The sequence below is a fragment of the Saccostrea echinata genome, unplaced genomic scaffold (genome assembly GCF_033153115.1).
Source record: "Saccostrea echinata isolate AGI-Se365-2 ecotype Australia unplaced genomic scaffold, CSIRO_AGI_Sech_v1 ptg000006l, whole genome shotgun sequence".
Taxonomy (NCBI): Eukaryota; Metazoa; Mollusca; class Bivalvia; order Ostreida; family Ostreidae; genus Saccostrea; species Saccostrea echinata.
The window spans coordinates 10,905,463-10,928,379 of record NW_026889755.1 but is presented as its reverse complement, the minus strand read 5'-3'; the positions used below and the strand labels follow the sequence as shown (position 1 = coordinate 10,928,379).

Sequence of the window (22,917 nt, the reverse complement as noted above, 5' to 3'; positions counted from 1 at the left end):
TCTAAGAGTCTTTCAAAATCTTACAAAAGTAAAATAAATTTTATTCAAAACGAATTAAATAAAATAGAAGGCCTACCCTATGAAAAAATAGATATGAATAGAAAAATAAAATTAGAAAACGAGTTAACAGAACTGATTAACAAAAAAGCAAAAGGTGCTCAAGTTAGATCAAGGGCAAACTGGATTGAACATGGAGAGAAAAATACTTCATATTTCTTATCCTTAGAAAAGAAAAGACAGATAACAAATAAAATAAAATCTTTAAATACTGAACACAGTACTGTTTTTGATGAAGATGAAATATTACAGTCAACATGCACCTTTTTCGAAAAATTATACACGTCAAAAAATGAAGCTGATAATAAGATAGATGAATATCTCAACGATTTACAGTTAGAATATACTATAAATGATAAGGAAAAAAAGAACTAGATAAACTTCCTACAATATCGGACTGTAAAGAAGCAGTGTTTAAAATGAAGAAAAATAAATCACCAGGACTTGATGGATTACCTTGTGAATTTTATCAAACGTTCTGGGAAAACATTAAAGATTTTTATTATCTGACTCTCAAGGAGATTTTTGCAAAAAACGAAATGACATATACACAAAGGTTATCTTTAATAACTCTTTTATTTAAAAAAGGAGACTCTAAGAATCTGACAAATTATAGACCTATTAGTCTAACAAATACTGATTATAAAATAATTGCCTTTATCTTAGCTAACAAACTACAAAAAATACTGGATAATGCAATACATGTAAATCAATCAGCATATATAAAAGGGCGTAATATAGCTTTAAATGCAAGATTAATTGTTGATATTTTTGAGTATTGTGAAGAAAATGACCTGAATTCAATATTATTATTTCTTGATTTCCAAAAGGCTTTTGACTCTATCGAATGGAATTTTATGTTGAAAGTTCATAAAAAATACAATTTTGGAGAAAGATTCTTAAAATGGATCACCATATTGTATAATAAGCCTATATTTAGAATAAAAAATAATAGGTGGATATCTTAAACATGTGATATGCATAGAGGTATAAGACATGGATGTCCTGTTTCTGCAATTTTATTCCTATTTGTAGTAGAAATATTAGCCATTGCTATTAGATCAAATCCTTACATAAAGGATTTTCAAAAACCTGGATGATTGCACACTTCCTTTAAAAGATAAGAAGTCCCTTAAATATTCTTTGGAGGTTATAAAAAAATTCAGTAATGTATCTGGCATGAAACTAAACATGACCAAAACAGAGTGTCTTTTAACAGGTCAGTGGAAAAATTTGTACCAGAAAATAGAAAATGTTGACGTCAATAATTCCTGCATAAAAGCTCTAGGGATTTACATAGGACATAACAAAGAAATATGTTACAACAAAAACTGGACAAAAATTGTAGATGATTTAGAAAAACTTTTTGAATCTTGGAAAAAAAGAAAATTAACAATTTTTGGCAAAGTCTGTGTAATTAATAGTTTAGCAATATCAAAGATTATAAATGTTGGGTCAATTTTAAGTTTTCCAAATGAATATATAGTTAAGAAATTACAAAGTCTATTTTTCAATTTTGTATGGAACAAAAAAGACAGAATTAAAAGAAACACGCAGATTGGAAGTGTCCAACATGGAGGAATTGGTATTGTTGATGTACCTTTAAAATTAAAATCCATAAAAGTATCTTGGATTAAGAACATATTAAGTAAAAAAATTCCTTATTCCTTTTTGTAGATAGTTTGTGTAAGGAAAGAAATTTTGATTTTGAATATCTATGTAAAACAAATATTATTGATACAAAAGATTATCGAATTATGGAAAACTTTCCTTTGCTTTACAAAGAAATGCTTGTATTTTTTAATGAATGTAAAAGAGACAAAAGAGAACTGAGTCTGAACGCTTTATTAAAGGAACCATTGTGGTGTAATAATAAAATTAAGAACAAAAACAAGCCGCTGTTTTTTGTAAATTGGCTAAAAGGTGGATTTAAATATATTGGTGATATTGTAGACAAAAATGGTATGCAACCTATAGAATGGTTTTATGATAAAATTGTATGTAAGAGAAACTGGATTTGTGAATATGTGGTAATGAAAAATGCAGTTTTTAAAGCTTTTGCAGATCATGAATATACAAATATACAGTATGAAAACATCAAGTATAAAAATACTTCATATGAATTACTATACCAACATCAAGTTAAATTGTATGATATTACTTCAAAATTGATCTATAATATCCTATGTCATGATAAATTTAAACCTCCATTACATCAATATTATTATGAAAAAATGTTTGAAATTCCAAAAACAGCTTGGAAATCTATATATGAACAAAAAATATTAGCTATTGCAGATAGAGGCATATCAGACTTCAATTATAGATTATTAAATAACTTACTATGTAATAGAGAAATGTTGAAGAAATGGAAAATTGTTGAAAATAAAATGTGTGTTTTTTGTAAAGATGTAAAAGAAAACAATGAATATCTTATTCTAAAATGTCAGAATGTTTCTCGTATTTTGAATACTGTCCAGCAAGTTTTGAAATTTGATATATCATGGAAAAATATTGTTATTGGATTTTATAATGAAAAGATATTATTTTTGAATAGCATAATATCCCTGATTGCTTGTAAAATTTACAAATACAAAATGTACTGTAGACTTGAAAACAAACAGGAGAGGCCTCAAGAAATATGTTATCATATTAAAAGTATATTGAATGTTTATTCTGAGGTATATAAGAAAATTCACCATAAAAAATATTTTAATGTCATAAAATGTATTAAAGACAAATTATGAATCATTAACCCATTGTAGAATAAGCCTGTTGTTCTACAAATCTTATCTGGGAGACAATTAATAGACTGTATCTGTGCTGGAGGTGTGGTCTCGCAGATATAACAGGGTATCTATACAATATTATACATATAATAAACAACTGTTTTTTTGTCTGTTTTTTTTTTCTTCTCATTTTGATAATTTGTGATAAATTATTCTATATGACTCTAAAAATGGCAGATAGTAATGTTTCAAAAAATCAAATCAATGCATTGTATGTACAATGTAACACGTATGTGATGTTTTTGTTTTCAAATAAATGGTTTAAAAAAATAGTGATAAATGGGGGACAGATAGATACTAGACCAATTATTTTGTTGATGCTAATTATACTATATTTCTTGCTTTTGGGGAAGAAAGCTTCATTTATCAGTTTATGGATCCTCCAAATTGTATTGTACTCAGGTGACCGCTAAGGCCCTTGGGCCTCTTGTTATCTGAAGCTTTCCTCTCTCTGATTAGGTTCAAAGAGATCGATTATATACAATTTCCTTTTCGTCATTGTGCCGCTTTCCTTGGTACCTCTTCTGGTGTGACACAAAGTATTCCAGTCTAAACGTATTGCTATAACAGTTTTCGAAGGGAAGTTACCTTACCTTTACAATATCAGTGTGTCTTATTTTCATGCCATTTCATATTTTTCACACTTGCAAATAACTTCCCACAATGTTTACATATCGCAGAATTTCGGAATCCATCCTTTAGCTCTATACTAGTTACATAATCGTTTAATATTTCTGGTTTTCTTATATCCTTCAGAACCTCGTGGCATTTCAGTTTACATTGATTTTAGACTCTGTGTCCGATCTCTATTCGGCGTTTGACTCCGATTATAATTCGGCATCATTACCAGATTCTTATTCGGAGCCCGACTCCGATTTCAATTCGTTGTCAGACTTCCGTCCCGGTTCGGCGTCCTAGTGTTCTTCGTTTATATTCATCCATTTTCTCTCACCATTTTTATGCCCCGCCATGAATATGGCCGGGGCATACAGTGTTTGTTATGTCTGTCTTTTGTCCTTCCGTCACACTTTGCGTTTAGCTTATTTTCAAAGAAACTATTCAAGATATCTTTATCAAATTTCATAGGCTGATTCATATTGTTAAGAGCTATTCAAGTACGTCAACATTTTCTGACCTTGACAAATTCTTTTTATATTTAGCTCAAATTCAAAGAAACTGTCCAAGATATTTTCATCAAACGTTAAAACGTATATACCCTGATACATACTGATGACATCAACATTTTTTTTTACCTTGACCTTTCATTCTTTTCTAAACTGATGAGAACTATTCAACTTCGTCAACATTTTTTGACCTTGACCTTTCATTTGCCCTTGATTTCACTTTTATAAAATTTGTGTTTAGCTAAGTATCAAAGCAACATATCATGAAATTATCAAACTTCATATGCCAATACATATTGATGAAAGCTATTTTAAGTTTTATACTTGTACGCCCTACATCCAATTGAATTACAATTCTGCATTTTCTCCAGGTTATCCATAATCTTGATGTCTTTTCTTTTCACATTGATCGTTCTCATCATCAATTGAAATTTCACCGTAATCTTTATGCCTCACAGGAGATTTTCACTTTAATCTTGAACTTGATGGCATTTGTCTCGGACTACAAATCTTGATGATTTGAAGAGGAAGAATGTCCATATCCATATATACATATTATCCATACATACATATTATCTTTTGCCACTTTCCAGAATAACGGGTATTAATGTTAACTATCATTAAACTGGAATCTTTTGCACTTTCGGTGTTCCTGACCCTAACTACATAGTGTGGCATCACAATTTTGACATTTAAACCTACTTTGTTTGTCCTGTAAATGTGAAATAGGGTAAAAAGAACAGTGATCGATCTCATGAAAACTTCAAAGAATACAAATCTGTGAACAAGGCATATATCACTATATCCAACGCTGATCATGAATAACTTTATTTTCTACTATAGTTGCACTTCAGGAGTTACGTTAGCATTGCACATTTGTATCAGTACAAAGCATATCATTTTCCTCATCACGTAGCACATCACCATTGAAACCACATTCATCTGAAGTTACTAAACCATCATCACTTAGATCCACCCAATTTCTCCTAAATAGATATTTTCCCCGTCACACGCAGCAGTTGTATTTCCTTACCACTCATATATTCACTGATTTTCCCGTTTTGTTTATTGTATTCTAGATATGGTTTTAACCTAACAGAATGTACAACTTTCGGTTTTGATCTTGGTGAGTCTCATATCCTATTTGTCATATCACTAATTTTCTTCACAATATAAAGAAGTAACACAATCCAATGATTTCGCAATTTCCGAGACAAACCTTTTTTTAGATCAAGTAGCCACACGGCATCACCCAGGTTATATTCCTGAAAATTGATATTTCTGTCATATTTCTTTTTCATTGTATCTGCAATAAGTTTTAGAATTATACACACATCTCATTTGTGCAGATATTGGAAATGTAGGAACTTCGCCTAAAGAGAAATCACTTGTAAAAGTTATTTCCCCTCAAACAATCGTGTAGAAAGGTGGCGTTTTGTTTACTTTATGCACAGAGGATCTGTACACCAAAAAAAAAAAAAAAAAAAAAAACAAGATGTTTGTGAAACACTGATGCCCCCGTATGGCAGCTTATGGCGAAGGTTAAAGTTTCTCAAATGCAAGTCAAAATCCAGGCCAAAAGATAAATAATGGTAAATTTGAAAGCCCTAGTTGTAACTGTTATGGCGAAGGTTAAAGGTTTTTTTTTAAAGTAAGTAAAACATCAAGGTCAAGGTCAAAGTTTTTGGTATCCAAAGAAAGGTCTTGTCACAAGGATTACATATGTAAAGTATGAAAGCCCTAGCACCAACCATTCAAAAATTATGGCCAAGGTTAAAGTTTTTCAAAAGGTCAAACTCCTATGTCAAGGTCAAAGTGGTTGGTATCCAAAAGAAGGTGATGTCACAAGTATTACATATGTGAAGTATGAAAGCCCTAGCAACAACCATTCGAAAGTTATGGCCAAAGTTAAAGTTTTTCAAAAGTAGGTCAAACACCTAGGTCAAGGTCAAAAGGTCATAGTGGTTGATATCCAAAGGAAGGTCTTGTCACAAGGATTACGTATGTGAAGTATGAAAGCCCTAGCTTTAACCGTTCAAAAGTTATGGCCAAGGTTAAAGTTTTTCAAACGTAGGTCACACTCCTAGGTCAAGGTCAAAGAGGTTGATATCCAGAGGAAGGTCTTGTCACAAGGAATACGTATGTGAAGTATGAAAGCCCTATCACCAACTGTTCAAAAGTTATGGCCAAGGTTAAAGTTTTCCAAAAGTAGGTCAAACTCCAAGGTCAAGGTCAAAGTTGTTGGCATCCAAAGGAAGGCCTTGTCACGAAAAATACACATGTGAAGTTTGAAACCCCAAGCACCACCTGTTCAGAAGTTATGGCCAAGGTTAAAGTCTCATAAAATTTTGCAAAAGTGCGTCAAACTCCAAGGTCGTCAAATATGATGGTACCTAAAGAAAGGTCTTGTCACAAGGAATACACATGTGAAATATGAAAGTCATAGCACCAACCAGTCAAAAGTTATGGGCAAGGTTAAAGTTGACAACAGACAGACAGACAAACAGATAAACAGACAGACAGACAGACAGGACAAAAACAATATACCCCCGGGATCTTTCGATCCGGGGGCATAAAAAACACAAGAAGTCTGTGAGCCAATGCTCACTAGTAATACTCCAGCTTTGATGTGAATGTACACAAGTTCAGTTATGGACAAACACAAGGATGAACAAGAAGTTGACATCAGATTCGTACAAAAATGAATCCCACCACATGGCATGCCTAAACAAAGAGTGTGCTAAAATGTCAAGCTTCTGCAATCAGTAGTTGCTGAGAAAACTGCGACCAAAATTTATTAGGTATGGTACGGACAGACGCACAGATAAACAGGAAGTTGACATCGGATTCGTACAAAAATGAATCCCATCATATGGCATACCTAAACAATGAATGTGCTAAAATTTCTAGCATCTGCAATCAGTAGTTGCTGAGAAAACTGTGACCAAAATTTGTTAGGTATGGTACGGACAGACGCACGGATAAACAGGAAGTTGACATGAGATTCTTACAAAAATGAATCCCACCACATGGCATTCCTCAACAAAGTGTGTGCTAAAATTTTAAGCATTTGCTGAGTAGTTGCTGAGAAAACTGTGACGAAAAATTTGTTACGGACAGACAGACAGACACACAAGGGTAAACAAGTATACCCCCCTCCCCTTCGGAGCGGGGGTATAAAAACATATCCCAAACTTGTTGCATAGAAACTATGAAAGCTGCTTATGTATTTTGAATTGTTTGATTTGCACGCTTAATCATAACTTCTAATTAAGGTCTAAATGGTGTAGATCGTGTTTTCTCCATATTTAACAATCTACTAAGTTCCTTAAGCAGTCCCGATTCAAAATTTGTTAATGATCAGAATGGATTTTATTAGAAACACCTTAAACACGTATGAATCGATTAATTAGAGAAGATACAATAGCTGCTGCTTTCTGGTCACACGATTGCATTGCTTCGGTCCATTTAGTGAAATAATCAGCTATTACCAAAATGTATCGATTTCCGTATGTGCTAAAGTGCTCCAATATTAGCGTTACGGACGAGATTTACTTGTTTTGACGGCAGAAAAGGTGCAAAAGGAAATCCAGTATCACGAAAACAGACAAGGGAATATCAGAACTACAAACACAACAGTTTAATTAACTATTTAATACTTTTTTTAATAACATATTTCAAGACAGGATAATTTACTGTAAGGAAAATGATACAAGAAGTGATATCAAATTTAAATGAAATCAAGACCTTTTTATTTCAAATTTGCCCCCGTAAGTAGGTCACAAACAAAACTTTATAGATAATGAGATGAAACCAACGACGGCGGCAAAAAAGGCTTTGTCAATTACAGAGGTTGAAGAAAGACATTGTGTGGTTTAAGGGGATTGTAGACTCCCCACTACCAAACAACATCTCCATACATTACTCTATCTAATTTGGCTTCTTTTGGCCTTACGTTGGGGACAGGAAGATCGCAATTTTTGAAAAGAACAGCATTTTCCACTAACTGTTTCAGAGGACGAAGTTTCTCAGTATATGGAGGACACATCAAAAAGTAATCAGAGCGGACAGAAAATCCCCCTCACCCCCCCCCCCCCCCCAAAAAAAAAAATCTGTTCAAGCTTAAGAAAAATAGCAAATGCTTTAAAACTCTAGTGAAATATGAAAAATAACTTGGTAAGTGTCCCCATGTAAAATTATGTGACGCGTTGTATCTTCGTCCACTTACAAAACCCACTGCGGAACAATGGTATTCTGTGCAGGTCATCTTGCAAATGTTGCTTCTCATCAGTGCAAGGAAAACAAACCATGCGTTACGCGCGTCATCACCATCTCGACGTTGACAAGCATAACATTTCCTAAGTAACAAGCCATAGATAGAAGGCCATCCACAACTACAATCCACCAACTGCAGCACAAAAACGAAATTTGAGTGAGATTCTCAAATAATATAAAGAGTGATACCGATAACAAAAACAATCGTCATTGTGTAAAGTCCGACGTTCATGTATCGGTAAATATCACAGTTTAATAAGTTAAATAATTTTGCTTATAATAAATTTCTCCAACATTATTATTAATTATTGTTATTAAAATATGTAAAACGCTGATGCACAATTCCATATATATAATGGAGTCTTCAAACAAAATAAAATGACGTCACAGGTGGATTTAAATTCCATTTATATGTTATCTTTCAAGATCCAGATTGTATATTAGTATGCATGTGTACCCTTTGTATGTGTCTTAAATTGAAAACAAAATCCTAGTTAATTTATGTTATCACCATTACAATTTGACTAAAATACAAACCTTGAAAGAGCGATATATTTGAAAGCATATTGAATTTCAATGATTTAGGAAAAGGGTCAGGCGATGAAAATTCATGCAAGATTGAAGTAAATTTCTCAATATCAAGAATGGTTTGATTTCTTAATATTTACATAAACTGAATATTATCTCCTTTATTTCTTGAGAAAACCATTGCCATTTTATCAGTCAGTGTAAACGCCGCTAAGCATATCACCTCCACAGATTTCTTGAGCAGTGGCTGTCCCATCAATGAAATGTACAATGACGTACATATCAAAAATGCACTTTTTCATCCACTAAATCATACTTAAATTGATTATTTGTACAGATATAAATATAAACAATAAAATGTCTTTCTTTGTTTGTTAGTACGGGAATTAACGTTGCAGCTATTGCAGAAAAAAATTACATAACCCGCTTATGCGGGTTGTGCATTTTTCCTGCAACAGCTGCAACATTAATTCCCGTACTAACCAAAGAAAGCATTTTATTGTTTATACAGATGATGCAGACAGATGATACAAACAAAAAAAGGATGTCTGGATAGGTATATATTTTTTGACTTATTGTTGTAAATGATTAGAATAATAAATTTCTAAAATATTAAGAAAATGTAAACTTTCTACGATGCTTAAAATTCTACCTTTCTGCACCCACCCTTATTAATATACACAACTTTTTTGTCACGACGTAGAAATTCTTTCCTTTGTGACAATTAATTGTACAAAACAGTGTTTTGTCTGTTATCTACAAAGTGTTACTGAGGACTGTGTCTAAAATGTACAATAAAGGATAAACTCTACTTATAGCGGTAATTTGATCCATTTTCTACAATTATTACAAGGGATATATAATTTTAATAATACGAGTTATCACCATTACTCGTAAGTATTCCATCAAAAATGCTGACTTTCATAGTTTATGACATTTTTTTTTTGACAAAATATTTATTTAAAGAAATATTGCCTAAATATTATGTCGAACATCAGTTTGTTGTCTTTTAAAATTTAAAACAGATAACATTTATCTTCTTTGCACATTTTATTATTATTATTATAGCATTTGCATAAATTACAAACAAATTATGAAGTGTCAATATTAAGAGAGGGGAAGACAATGAAATAGAAAGCAAACATGCATTTCTATCTCTGAGACAAATATATGAACCACGTTCCTATTTAAATATATTAATTTCCTGTTATATCTGGACAAGGGGAACATAATCATTTTTATAAGTTTCTTCTTGTTTGGAATCATTGACTGTTATAATTTTCATTAAGCATATATTTTATTAAATAACTTATCTTCGAATATTATTTTATTAAGGATAAATAACGCGAACGAAAACTGTTGAGTGATTTGGAACAGAAATGGCATTTATAATATAATTCCTAAAATATGAAGAGAGTAAATTTTCTCCGGTGTTTGTGCCATACGTTTTATTACTTATATAATGTATGACATTAGCACAAAATCTAACAGAATTTCCACAATTTATTCATTTTTTTTTTTACATGAACGTAGCTTAATTGTGATTTCTAAAAATAAGTTTGTGTCATCGGTGACCACGAACTGCCCTATGCGCCTTATTTTATTCATGCTCTCCAGGCATGTGTTGGAGAATACTGGTCAAACAGATATTAATAGCCAAACGACAGCAATTCATACAATGCGGCGAATAAAGGAGTCGTCATTATAGGCTGGTCAAAGAGTGAGAATAGACCGTGCTTTTTGTGTCCACGTAAAATATTGCTTTACTGGGTTTGGGTTGGGTTTGGTTGTAGATTTTGAAGGGAATATTTGGTGAGATTGAATGCTTACATTTCGCCGTGTTTTCTATATGATGATAAAATAGAAAGTTTTAGGAATGTGAATTTCTACGTGTACGAGTTTTTCTTGTATTTGTTTCTGTCATAGATAACAATAGTTACTTGAAGAAAGCAAACAACACAATGGCAGAAGGTTAATTTTGAGACTTTTAAGAATAGAGGGGTGGGTAACCTTTTCCCTTGAAGTTTGCCGTGGGATTTTTTTTATTGTGTTCCATTATGTGATGCTTATTTGCATGTTTTGGAGCAAATTTAAGGAATTGGAGCAAATTAAATGAATTCTATTTATACCTTGACAACATGGAAATTGAGAATTTTTTTTATAGGTAAAATTTACTTCAGTAACACCCTCTGCTAATCCAAAAATCACCAGAAGTCTCTGACGAGACTGTAGCTCTACTGGTTGTATTTATAAAGGAAGATAAAAGTAGCACTTTGACTTGAAACTTTGCAACAGCAATAAACAGAATAATGATCCTTGGTTTAGTCTCTTTTGTGGCAAGATTTATTATTATATCAGACTAAAATTTCTATTTTTAGTAACCATGGCAACACTGTTCATCGAAATCCGAAACTGGTACAGAGAATAATGTATCTTAGTGTAGTTTACTTGTGAGCTAAGTAATACTAAAATCAGACTAAAACTGTAGGGGTAGCATTTTGAAGGTATTTCAAGGAAATTTCTATTTTTAGTAACCATGGCAACACCGTTCATTGACATCAAAAACCGATACACAGAATTATGTATCTTAGTGTAGTCTACTTGTGTGCCAAGTAATACTGAAATCAGACCAAAACTGTAGGAGGAGTAGCATTTTGAATGTTTTTCAGAAATTTCTATTTTTAGTAACCATGGCAACACCGTTCATTGAAATCAAAAACCGATACACAGAATTATGTATTTTAGTGTAGTCTACTTGTGTGCCAAGTTATACTGAAATCAGACCAAAACTGTAGGAGGAGTAGCATTTTGAAAAATTGTTTACAGACGGATGGACAGACAGACAGACGGACGGACGACGGACACCTTACTATCGCATAAGCTCTTCTGGTCTCTGACCAGTAGAGCTAACAAGAGACTCATAAACATAAATTACAATTCTTCTTGATTTATCTTTCTTATTGCTTTGCATATTAAAAATAATACGTGTTTCCAGGTGAAAACGATAACAACCTCCTTCATGTTGTTTTGCAGAGAGTTTAAAATCTTTTTAAGCGTTCATTTTCACATCTTGACTTGTGCACCTTTTCGATTTGTCTTTAAATTCGATCAGAACATCTTTACCGCATTCTATAATGTAAACGTTCTTCATCTCCTATTAAATATTCTTTAATTGGTGAATGAACTCACGGTTCGAATTTAACAGAAAAACCAAATTTGATTTATACATTATAGAAACAAATTTTGTTAAAACACAAAATATTCCATGCTAAATGTACTTGTTTTGTTATCAAAATCTTCTCATTTGTATAGTAAGATATGCTACAGTTTTGTAGCGATAAAAGAGATTTCAAGTAAAACGGATTACACAAAATGATTGGTTCAAGCATAATAAAGCAGTTGGAGTACACTGGGAACAGTTCTGCATTTAATATATTAATCACCATGGTGTCAATCTTATATTGTTTTTTTTTTCGACAAGAATTTCCAGGAAAATTTCTGTAACTTTATCAATTCCAAGAGTTTCTTTGAAAAAAACCCACTTCACTTGGCCATTATAAGTTTTTTTTAATTCATAATGAATTTTTTGTGTTTGACCGCTTATCTGCTTGCTGTACAAATTTCGCAACTGAATATAAAACAGAATCATTTTACGGATGGATGATTATAATTTGGCAAATTAAAAGACTTAACGCTTGAGGGATAAAACTGCCACATCCGAAGTAGCAAAATGACGCCCGAGAAACATTCAATTTTCAGCAAAATCAAAGATGTGATCTAATAGACCATGATGTGCAGACTTCCTTACTACCTTTTTAACAGTTTTATCTCACCTGTAAGCTGAGAGACTCACCTTGAAATAAAAAGAATCATTTTGGAGTAAATACTATTGGAAATAAAAACCCCGAGGGATTTTCATGCAATCCTGCATGATTCTATAGAATCCTACAGGAATTTTGCCACATCCCAGGAATTAGTTCTCCCAAATGATTTGTATTTCTCTTGCAGCTAGAAACTATAATCCTATTGGAGGCATGGGTCTCGGAGGAATAAATATACCCATGGGAAGTTCAATAATCCTACAGGATCAATTATCCTACAGGAATTGACCCGATCTTAACTAAATTTAAGGTACTCCTTAGGAGAAAAAAAAACATCTATAAGAATTTTTGTAATTGTAATGTTGATGGCAGAACAGTAAGGGGACGTGTTGTCGGAGTGCCTCCGATTCTTTTTACGGCAGTTTTCTGAAAAAAAATATTTTAAAGGAGTGTACGATTTCCTAAAATCTATATGCAGCAGAAATCTATTGGTGTATAGAAAACATGCACATCTTAGGAATTTAGATTAATATCAGCATTTTAAATTTGTTGTCATACATTATATTTTACTCAATTATTAACTTAGTATTAAACTCATTTGTAATGAGTACACTAGTTTGACGTGTTACTTGCAATAGTTGTAAATGTATATCTCGTAAAATTTTAATGAATAACAAAATGATTAATTGACCCAATTTTTATTATGTTACTGAACCTCTATACTATTTTGTCTTTATCTTTACCAATGGTCTGTGTATTCTCCTGTTGAGTATCCATCTAAAATTGATCTTAGTAATTTTTTTTATCATTTCTTCAAAAAGTAACATGCGAATTAAATCTGATACCACTACCAAAATCCATTTTCATTTGTATGTTTCTAACTGGGCAAGTTAAAAAACAGTCATTTAAAATAAAAGGGGTCGTTATTAGCAGGTCCAGGCAAAATTAGAAGATGTAATAAATCATATGTCGGTAACAATGATTAAATGTGATAAAGAAGAATCAAAAGCGAAGGTCCTCGTAACTTTCCCCTACAATAATTCAAGTTATTTAATACATGTATGACTCGGCGGCGCAAAATACTCCTCTTCACTAGGTTTTTTTTTATTCAAAATGAGTAAAAAAGCTTTAGAACATTTCTTATTTGTTTCAAAGCACGTTAAATTTTTTATTGTAACCAAGATTAATTTATCAAAAATTAAGGTTCATATTAATCCTTTAAGTTGACCCTAGTTCATCACCAAAGCTGTTGATCTTTTCTTTGAAAACTGCAACTTCTAACCCCCTCATTAGTAGACAGTATTACAACAACGGTCAATGGGTTATATACGTTTTTAATTTTACTACTAACAAACAAACAGTTCAGTAAACACCAATCCAATATAAAGATATATAATATATTTATAATTTATATGTATAATAAATGTCTTGGTACACCAATACAACACTTTACTACTACAGCACTCTACCAGTACAGGGGGGATTGATGCTACTTGGAACGTATCGTATTGTGGTCCGTTTTGACGGTCCAATCGGAGAGATATATATTAAAGGCTACCCCCCCCTCCCCCCAGCAAATGCCAACATTGTCTATTCCCTTGGTCATATCAGGAACATCAGGCCGTTTAGAGGAGTTACGCGTTACATCTAAATAACAGGATATAAAGGGATTATTATGCTCTTTTTTCACTTTTCCAAAACGACAAGTATATATTTATAAAGTGTGATTCATTGATTGATTGATTGTTGTTTTACGTCCCATTCGAGATTTTTTCACTCATATAGAGACGTCACCATAAACCGATGAAGGGCTTCAAATTTTGACCTTTACCCGGCACTCGGGGCCATTGAGCAGCGAGGGATCTTTATTGTGCCAACGCCTGTCGTGACACGGGGCCTCGGTTTTTAAGGTTTCATCCAAAGGACCCGCAACTTTCACTTCAAAGTGCCGAGCGCATGGCGAAGGAACAGTTGCTACCCATTTTTATCGACTTAGGTCAGTCGCGGCCGAGATTCGAACTCACGACCTCTCCATCACGGAACGGGCGCTCTACCGACTGAGCTACTGTGAAAGGTTTACAAAGTACGAACATTGTGACAGATACAAGGCAGGTTTACATTTAACGACCCTCCACCTGTAAAATTTAACTTAAAATGACTTCTGCATTACCTTCACGGCGAAATTCATGCCCTTGTGTAAAAAGATTGCGACTAAATAAAACATGAAACGTTTGTTGACAATGACTTATCACATTACATCCTTTAATATAAATACTATATGGAAAGTCCCTCTGCATCATGAACGATTCCAGTATTGTCCCAACCTCGTTCTGATTCTCTATTGTCCTCCCAATCTCATGCTGGATGTACCATAAATAAATTATAAATGAATATGTATGACACATAGAATAGAAATATAGAAGAATAGAAGATATTTTTTACTCAACATTTTCACAAAAAATAACATAAACCTAGACATCATATGAAAACAAAATATTAAGCCTATCGCTGTACATGAACCTGAAAAGAAAAGTGATTAAAACAAAATTATGGTGCGACTCAGCAAAAATATAAAACATGTGGCAGAGAGTCAGGAAAAATGTTCATGGATATGATGGCCTGGCTTTTCAATGTTAACCTTTCAGGTTCTCTGCGCGAGTCTCGGTGGAGAAACAATGCAAGCCATATATCATGTGTAACAAGTTATCTTTAATGTAATCATATAAAGGAGAAAATAACCAAAACAAAAATCAAACTAAAAATACAAAAACCCTTTTCCCAATAAAATATATAACGTGTTCACCCCCTCTTTTCCTTATGGACGAGTCTATCCCCATTGACATAGGTCAATGTCTAAATACGTCGTCACAAACCGTCCAATAACACTTTCCATTTAGGATAAAATGATGAGAAACCTTGTCTGTACTGTGTGTACGTGGAGATACTATTCTTAAATGTGCCAGATCTGCGATTTGTTGTTCCTGCAGAACTATTGAATAAAACTTCTTTATATGAAGATAAAGGATAACTCACATTTATTGCGACCTTAACAACTATCCTTACTTTTTTTAAATTTCCATATTATTTTCGAAATAATACTTTTTGCTGCTAAGAGCCACCATACCGGTACCTATAAATCCCTTAGTAGGATGTAAGTGAGAAAATCATGGCTTTCCTTCCCAAAACATTGTCTTTTCTAAGTTTTCACGTGATATAGGCATGTACAAGGAATCGGCATCCTTTGACATTAATTAAAAATCTTGACGACTACAACATTTATCGACACAATCGTAGTAAAACTCGAGCATTCGCAACTTAGCATACTGCAGTACAAAGTAACCAATTTGTATGGGTTAATCCAGTGTGATTCTCGTTTTTGCTAATTCAATTTCAACATGATCGTTGCCCAGTTCGGTAAATGACCGAAAACGTTATTTAAGACACAAAATAAGTAGTTTCGCAGCACAGTTAAGGCTGCAGTAAGGAGGCGGGGCCTAATTAATACGGGAAATTTCTTACTATGACATCACACAAAAATATAAGTTCTTCAAATTACCACAAAATAAAATGATTTGCTATTTTAAACTGTTGAATAGCTTTAAACTACATCAATACTAACTAGTGCATGCATTATTGTCGTTGGTTAAATCCCACACAGCAATATATAAACAATTCACTGATAGCAATGCACTTGTCAATGTGACGTCATATCGTAAAATTTGACGCAGTTTGTATGCAGTGAGAGGCGGATCAATTTTTTTTTATAAAATGAAAAATGTATTTTGTAATTTTTATTAAATATAAATGGTAGATATATAAGAGGTCCGTACCTTGGATGCGAAGTCTATTTTATGATTTTATTCATATACTATACATATACTCAGGGAGAGGGCTAAAATAGGCTGAGCCTGCTGCCTAATCCTATTCACTCTTACATCTGTGAATAAAATATTGTTTAAATTAAATATACTTCTCGTACATTCCCTAGATAAGCGATACTGTCGTATATTTGTATGCAGATTCATTGAAGGGTAATAGAAGGGTCGGAATAAATCGATATATTGCAAGGGCATACCCTCAATAAATTATGACAAGCTTTTACACATAAACTCAAGAAGTATGAAGATATTTGAAAAGTGCTGCGAACCTGTTGAAATCTTGCAAATGAATTATATATCTATATTTAATGTACTTGACCAGCAAAATATTCAACATACGGTCTTACAAATGTAATTTTAGCAATTAGATATTAGAATCTATATAAGTTTGCAGCACTTTTCACAAACTACAAAGAGTGTTGAAAATAATTATATGTTGAACTTAGATTTTTAACTTGGTTATGCCCTTGCAATATTAAAATTTATAGATGACCTCAATACTTCAAGTATATTTGCTAAAATCACGTGACTGCCACATCACGTGACAAGTCTAAATAAGAAATCTAATCGTCCTCAACATGTAGTTTTCAACCACATTGCATTTGTCCGATAATAGTCAAGTCCTAAAAAGAAACGCCCATCCTTGTAAAGAATGTATTTTCTATCTAAAAAAATCGCCGATATTTCCATTTGGCACCTTAACTGTACTGCGTTTCTCTTTAGAGGCACAATAGCTTATATCCACGTGTTTTTCTTTATTCATTTACATGGATCCGTACGCACTATTACTGTATCTGCAAAACATTTAAAGACGAGTTATTCCCCTTTGATTGAATTTTGAATGCCTCAGATTTCCAGACAAAGGCTCAGAAATGGTTATAATTGGAGCACAAAACCCTTTGAAATTGAAAAGAGGAAGCATTGAAGTTGTGCACATCGGTTTTTGTTTTTTGATTTTTGCATTAAAAATGGCGCTAGAGAGGGGTCAAAAGTTAGAACGCGGAAAACAGCAAAAAATTTGACATATTTTCCTTTATATCTTGAAAACTAGAAATATTTTGTTAAGACATGTAGAACAAAAGTTGTGCATAATTGCAAGGGCTTTCTTATTATACTATTTAAAAGGGGCTGGCCCCTATGATTTGGGATCTTGGGCCCTTAAAAGTTTTTGCTTTATAACTCAAAAACGGTAAATATTTCGATCTGGATCTTGGGAACAAAATTGTTCTTTTACACCTTTTTGATCTAATGAAAATGTTGTTTTGTTCGACCATACCATGGGTATTGCGTAATACGTATTAGAAAGCAGGCCAGGTAAACAGGTAACGTTTTTCATTCGGCAAGGAAATCAGACCTCTTCATGTGTATAACTTAAACAGACTTGCTATCAATAATATACCCTGCGGTATTTAATGTTAATTTTCTTTTTAATAAGGTTAAAAACGTGGTTTATGGTTCACTATTAAATTATTTATTACAACTAGTCTTTCTTTTCTTCTTTTTTAAATTAGGTTAATAGTGTTCAAAAGCGGAGAATATTAAATCTATCTTTCTACGTTTATTATTACAACAAACTTTGTAAGTGATTTTAAACTGTATGCATTGAATAATTCACGATCATTAGCTGTATGCATATTACGGTCTCCATGTTCAGCTCGATGTTTAGTTATGTAACCCAACGCGCGAATCCCACGCTGTTGATCGAGGTCACCAGTGTACTAGCCACCTGTGGCCATAAACAAAGCTAGTATTTGTGATCGCGTATAATGTAAATTTTGTACAAAGAGCTATTAATTAATGGAAAGTTATGTTTTTAATTATATCGAATCAGTAAGATTACTTTACCGATCTTTTATAATCTTAATTCCAAACACTGGTGCATAAAAATCATTTTGAATTTTAATCGCTGTTTTTGTCTGTTCACGCAACAATACATTTAAAAAAAGTATTGCTCTATCCCGTGTTGTTGCATTTTAATTCATCTGCAATTGTAATTGAATGGGGGATTCGGTAAATAATTGTAATTACTACGCATTTACGCACATATTATTTTTACCATCACTCTTGTGAATGTCCATTTATTATTTATAGAATTAAATAAACATTAACATAAATAAAAATTCCTTCAAATATACATGTACTATAATTCAAGTCTTTGTAATATAGCAAACAGTTTCATCCATCTCTGCCGCTTTGTGTCTTTAAGTGTTGTAGTCCAGTCCTCGTTTACATACACGTGGCCACAGAGAGCCGCGGGCACCTCGATGTTGAAATACATTGTTGCTCTACACGGCACAAACAACTAACGTGTACATGCAGTGTAGTAATTGGCAAAGATTGTTTTATTTTATTAGTCCTTAAAGGCACAACTTAAGAAATGACTTATAAATTTTTTTTAGATAAGATTGTTTCGCGATACAGACATGTCAAGCATTCAGTCAGATCTATTACGACGTCCATATTACAATATAAGAGAATGAAATTTTGTTTTGTATATAAAGTGGTTATTACAAATGTGCGTGTTACAAAAATGTATAATCGTGCTCAGCTTCATCAGAATCTGCATCTGGGCCTTCTACACCCTCCCGTGTCTCAACTTCCAGTTCTGACTCACAGGTAGATTGGAATTTTGTAGAAAATCATTCCGAGAAAATCCTACCTGACAAAAATCTTGACTTTTTATTAATGTCTACTTGTGAGAGTACAAAGTGCTTTTCCTCACTTTTTACAAATTTATTCTCTAGATCTGAAAAAGATGTTGATCTAACATGTTCTGAAATCAGAGTATCCAATGAAATCAAATTAACCTTTCATGAGTTTCACAGTCTACTCACTGAAAAACTAACTTTACTTACAGAACACAATGCATGTGTGGAAGGAAAGTGAAGAACGATTTTTAATTGATTTAAGGCTTCAGAGGGAGGACAAATTTTCAGGCACAAAATCTCATGATATTCTTTGGGGAGAAATAGCAAGTGAAATGAAAAAAACTGGTATACATGTTTCCAAAACACAATTGATCAATAAATGGAAGGCATTGAAAAAAAAATACAAGGAAATAAATGATGAAAATAACAAAACCGGCAATAAAAAATATTCTTGGAAATATTTAGAGCAGTTCAGTGAGGTTTATGGCAATAAGGCCTCCACAAAGGTAGCCGTGTCCTTTGACACAGGACGCCCCAGAGATAAACTAAAAATCGACAGAGCATTTGACAAGGATGAAGACATAGCTGTTCCTGAAGAAGAAAAGCAGTCTACGTCAAGTGACACAGATTCCAAATCCACAACTCTTACTAAAACTACGAAATTAAAATCTACAAAACGCAAGATATCCGATAGCACCAAATTAATTGAGAATATCCAAGAACAAAACAGGGAACTTATGAACTCCATGAAAACACAGCATGAAGACAAAATGCGACGCATCGATCGTATGCTGGAACTAATGGAAAAGTCTTTGGACAAATAATTATCTCCACAATGTACAAGGTTTATGGTTTTATTTGAATCATCCCCTCCATGCTTTTGTGCAGTTTTAACTTTGCTTAAATTTTGCTGAACGCCACGTCATTCATTTATTTTTGCAGTGGTTGTGATTACTATTGTAATTCAAATATGATGATTTTTCAAAATATTGATGCTATGAAAATAAGCTTTAAACCGATTTTTCCAGTGAAAATACATTTGAGTGGGGCTCAACCAATTAAACATGTTAGAAAGACATGTCTTAATAAACAAAATTGTGCCCTGGGCCTCTTTTATTTTGTTTAAATCTGCATTGTATTGTTGACAATTTTTTTCTAATGTTTTGTTTTATTTGTTATATTCACAAAAAGTGAATAAAAGATTGACAACATTTCAAAAATCTTTTATTTAATATCCCTAATATAATTTTTGTGTGCAACATACTCTAGAAAAATCATAATCATTTTAAAATCCGTGTCAATGAAATTATTTACAATGGCAATGTGTTCATTAACTGCTGTCTGAATAATGCGCCATCCCTTCCATCAACGAAAATGTTAGGGTAGGCATTAGGATGTCCATCGTCATCATTGTCTATAAAGGCTTCAACGTCATCATGATGCAAAACACATAAATTGTGCAAAATGCATCCTGAAATAATCAGTGAAACTATACGAGACAGCTTTCGAACAGTTATTTCTCGAAGTCTCCGAAATCTTCCTTTTAAGTGTCCATATACCCGTTTAACAATTTGTCTGGCCGAGGACAGCATCTGATTAAATCTGCGTTGCTGTGCATTAAGTCTTCCATTATCTCGGAAAGGTGTGATCAACCAATTCCTCAATGGATAGGCACTGTCTGCAATAATAAAATTTCCATGTATAACACGCTGTCCGTTTTCGGCTTTGTCAAACAAAGAGGAATTTCTGAGGACGCGTGCATCGTAGGTGCACCCAGGCCAACCCGTGTAAGCATCAACATGTCACAGTCTGCAACAACCTGTATATTTTAAAAAAAATCAATTTAATATTTAGTTCTTTTTTCTACACAAGAAATAAGCGAATAAAAGTAAGAGCTTCTTACAGTTTACACAGTTAATTACCTGGTTTATTGAATGAAAAAATAGTTTACATGTCAACACAGTAAAAATATGCTTTACCTGTAACTGGATTGAAGGGAAGTTTTTTCGGTTAAAATAATCTTTGTCGCCACCGGGAGCTGAAGATAATCTAATATGTGTTCCATCCAAAGAGCCAATAATACCACGTAATCCGGACTGGAGTTGAAATTGTCTTGATAAAGCTTGTTGTGTGTTAGCATCTGGCCAGTTTATCACCTAAAATATTAACAACATGCATGGATGAAAACCTTTACTGATCTTTTTATAAGGAAATTGAAAATAATTTTTTTACAATAATCTTATCCACAAATATTCACTTACATTGACTAAGTTTTCGTTTATTGCTCCTGACACAGCCATTACAATTTCATGAACAGTTGTGGTCCCTATTGCAAATGTATTGCTAACTTCTCTTAATGTTTCCTGATTCGCCATGTACCACAGAAACACTAAAAGTTTTTTCTTAGGCAGTATAGGCTCTGACCCACCGGGCCATGCATTATCATCTGTGAGGGAATGTACAATTGAGTTCATGATTAAATCAAAAATTTCTGGGCTCACTCTGAAATGTCCTAGAAATTGCTTGCTGTCAAACAGCGGCACAATATTTTCGGAAAAGCCTCCAAGTCTTGGAATACAACGACGCCGCTCTAGATTTAAGAGAATTTGGGTGATCCAGGTCTGCTCTATCGCAAGGACAAATAAAATGTCCACATCATCCTCAATAAATAAATCTTCGTACAGCTGTGCTTTGATAACTGTCTCCATTTTGGAGAGTCTCATGAGTCAAGTAAAGTCATTCTCGTCTAACTCTGCGTGCGCATCAAGAGGTTCGTATCCCGGGCTAAAACTCGAGTACGACGAGAAAACGCTCATAGTGAAAGTGCATTATTTCTTTGAAAATCTTCTTCTCTACTCCTGGGTATTATTGAAACGAATTAAATACATATGTACATAGTTATGTTAAGCAAGAGTGACTACAGAAATTGTGAAATTCATAGCCCCAGGGTCAGGTGTTCTGGTGCTAGGGGAGGGGGGAGGCGCTAGATAGATCATATAGTGAAAGTGCATTATTTCTTTTAAAATCTTCTTCTCTACTCCTGGTCTAATTGGAACAAATTGAATACATAGTTATGATAAGCAAGGGTGACTCTACCAAAATTGTGAAATTCATGGCCCCAGGGTCAGGGGTTCTGGTGCTAGGGCGGGGCTATATAGATCATATAGTGAATGTGCATTATTTCTTTGAAAATCTTCTCTACTCCTGGGTATTTTTGAAACAAATTAAATATATAGTTATGATAAGCAAGAGTGACTCTACCAAAATTGAGAAATTCTTAGCCCCAGGGTCAGGGTTCTGATGTTAGGGCCGGGCTCTATTTATTATATAGTGAAAATGCATTAATGCTTTAAAAATCTTCTTCTCTGCTCCTGGGTATTTTTGAAACAAACTAAGTAAATTGTTATGATAAGTAATGATGCCTCTTCCAAAATTGTGAAATTCATGGCCCCAGGGACAGGGGTTCTGGTTCTAGGATGGGGCTATTATAGATCCTATAGTGAAGGTGAATTTTTTCTTTGAAAATGTTCTTCTCTGCCCCTGGGTACTATTTAAACAAACTGAATACATTTTTATGATACACAAGGATGCCTCTTCCAAAATTGTGAATTTCATGGCCCCAGGGTCAAGGGTTCTAGTGATTTTTTTTTTTGGGGGGGGGGGGGGCTCTATTGATTATATAGTGAAAAAGCAAAATTTCTTTGAAAGTATTCTTTTCTGCTTCTGCTTAAAAAGCAAAGAAGCTAAGTATATAGTTATGATGAGCAAGAGTGCTTCTTCCAAAGTAGTGAATTGCA

The 22,917-nt window shown here is 33.3% G+C and overlaps 1 pseudogene; it reads right to left on the bottom strand.

Annotated features, from left to right (window-relative positions):
* Positions 1-20,389: 20,389 nt before the first annotated feature.
* Positions 20,390-21,884, bottom strand: LOC133180259 (uncharacterized; annotated as a pseudogene).
* Positions 21,885-22,917: the final 1,033 nt, after the last annotated feature.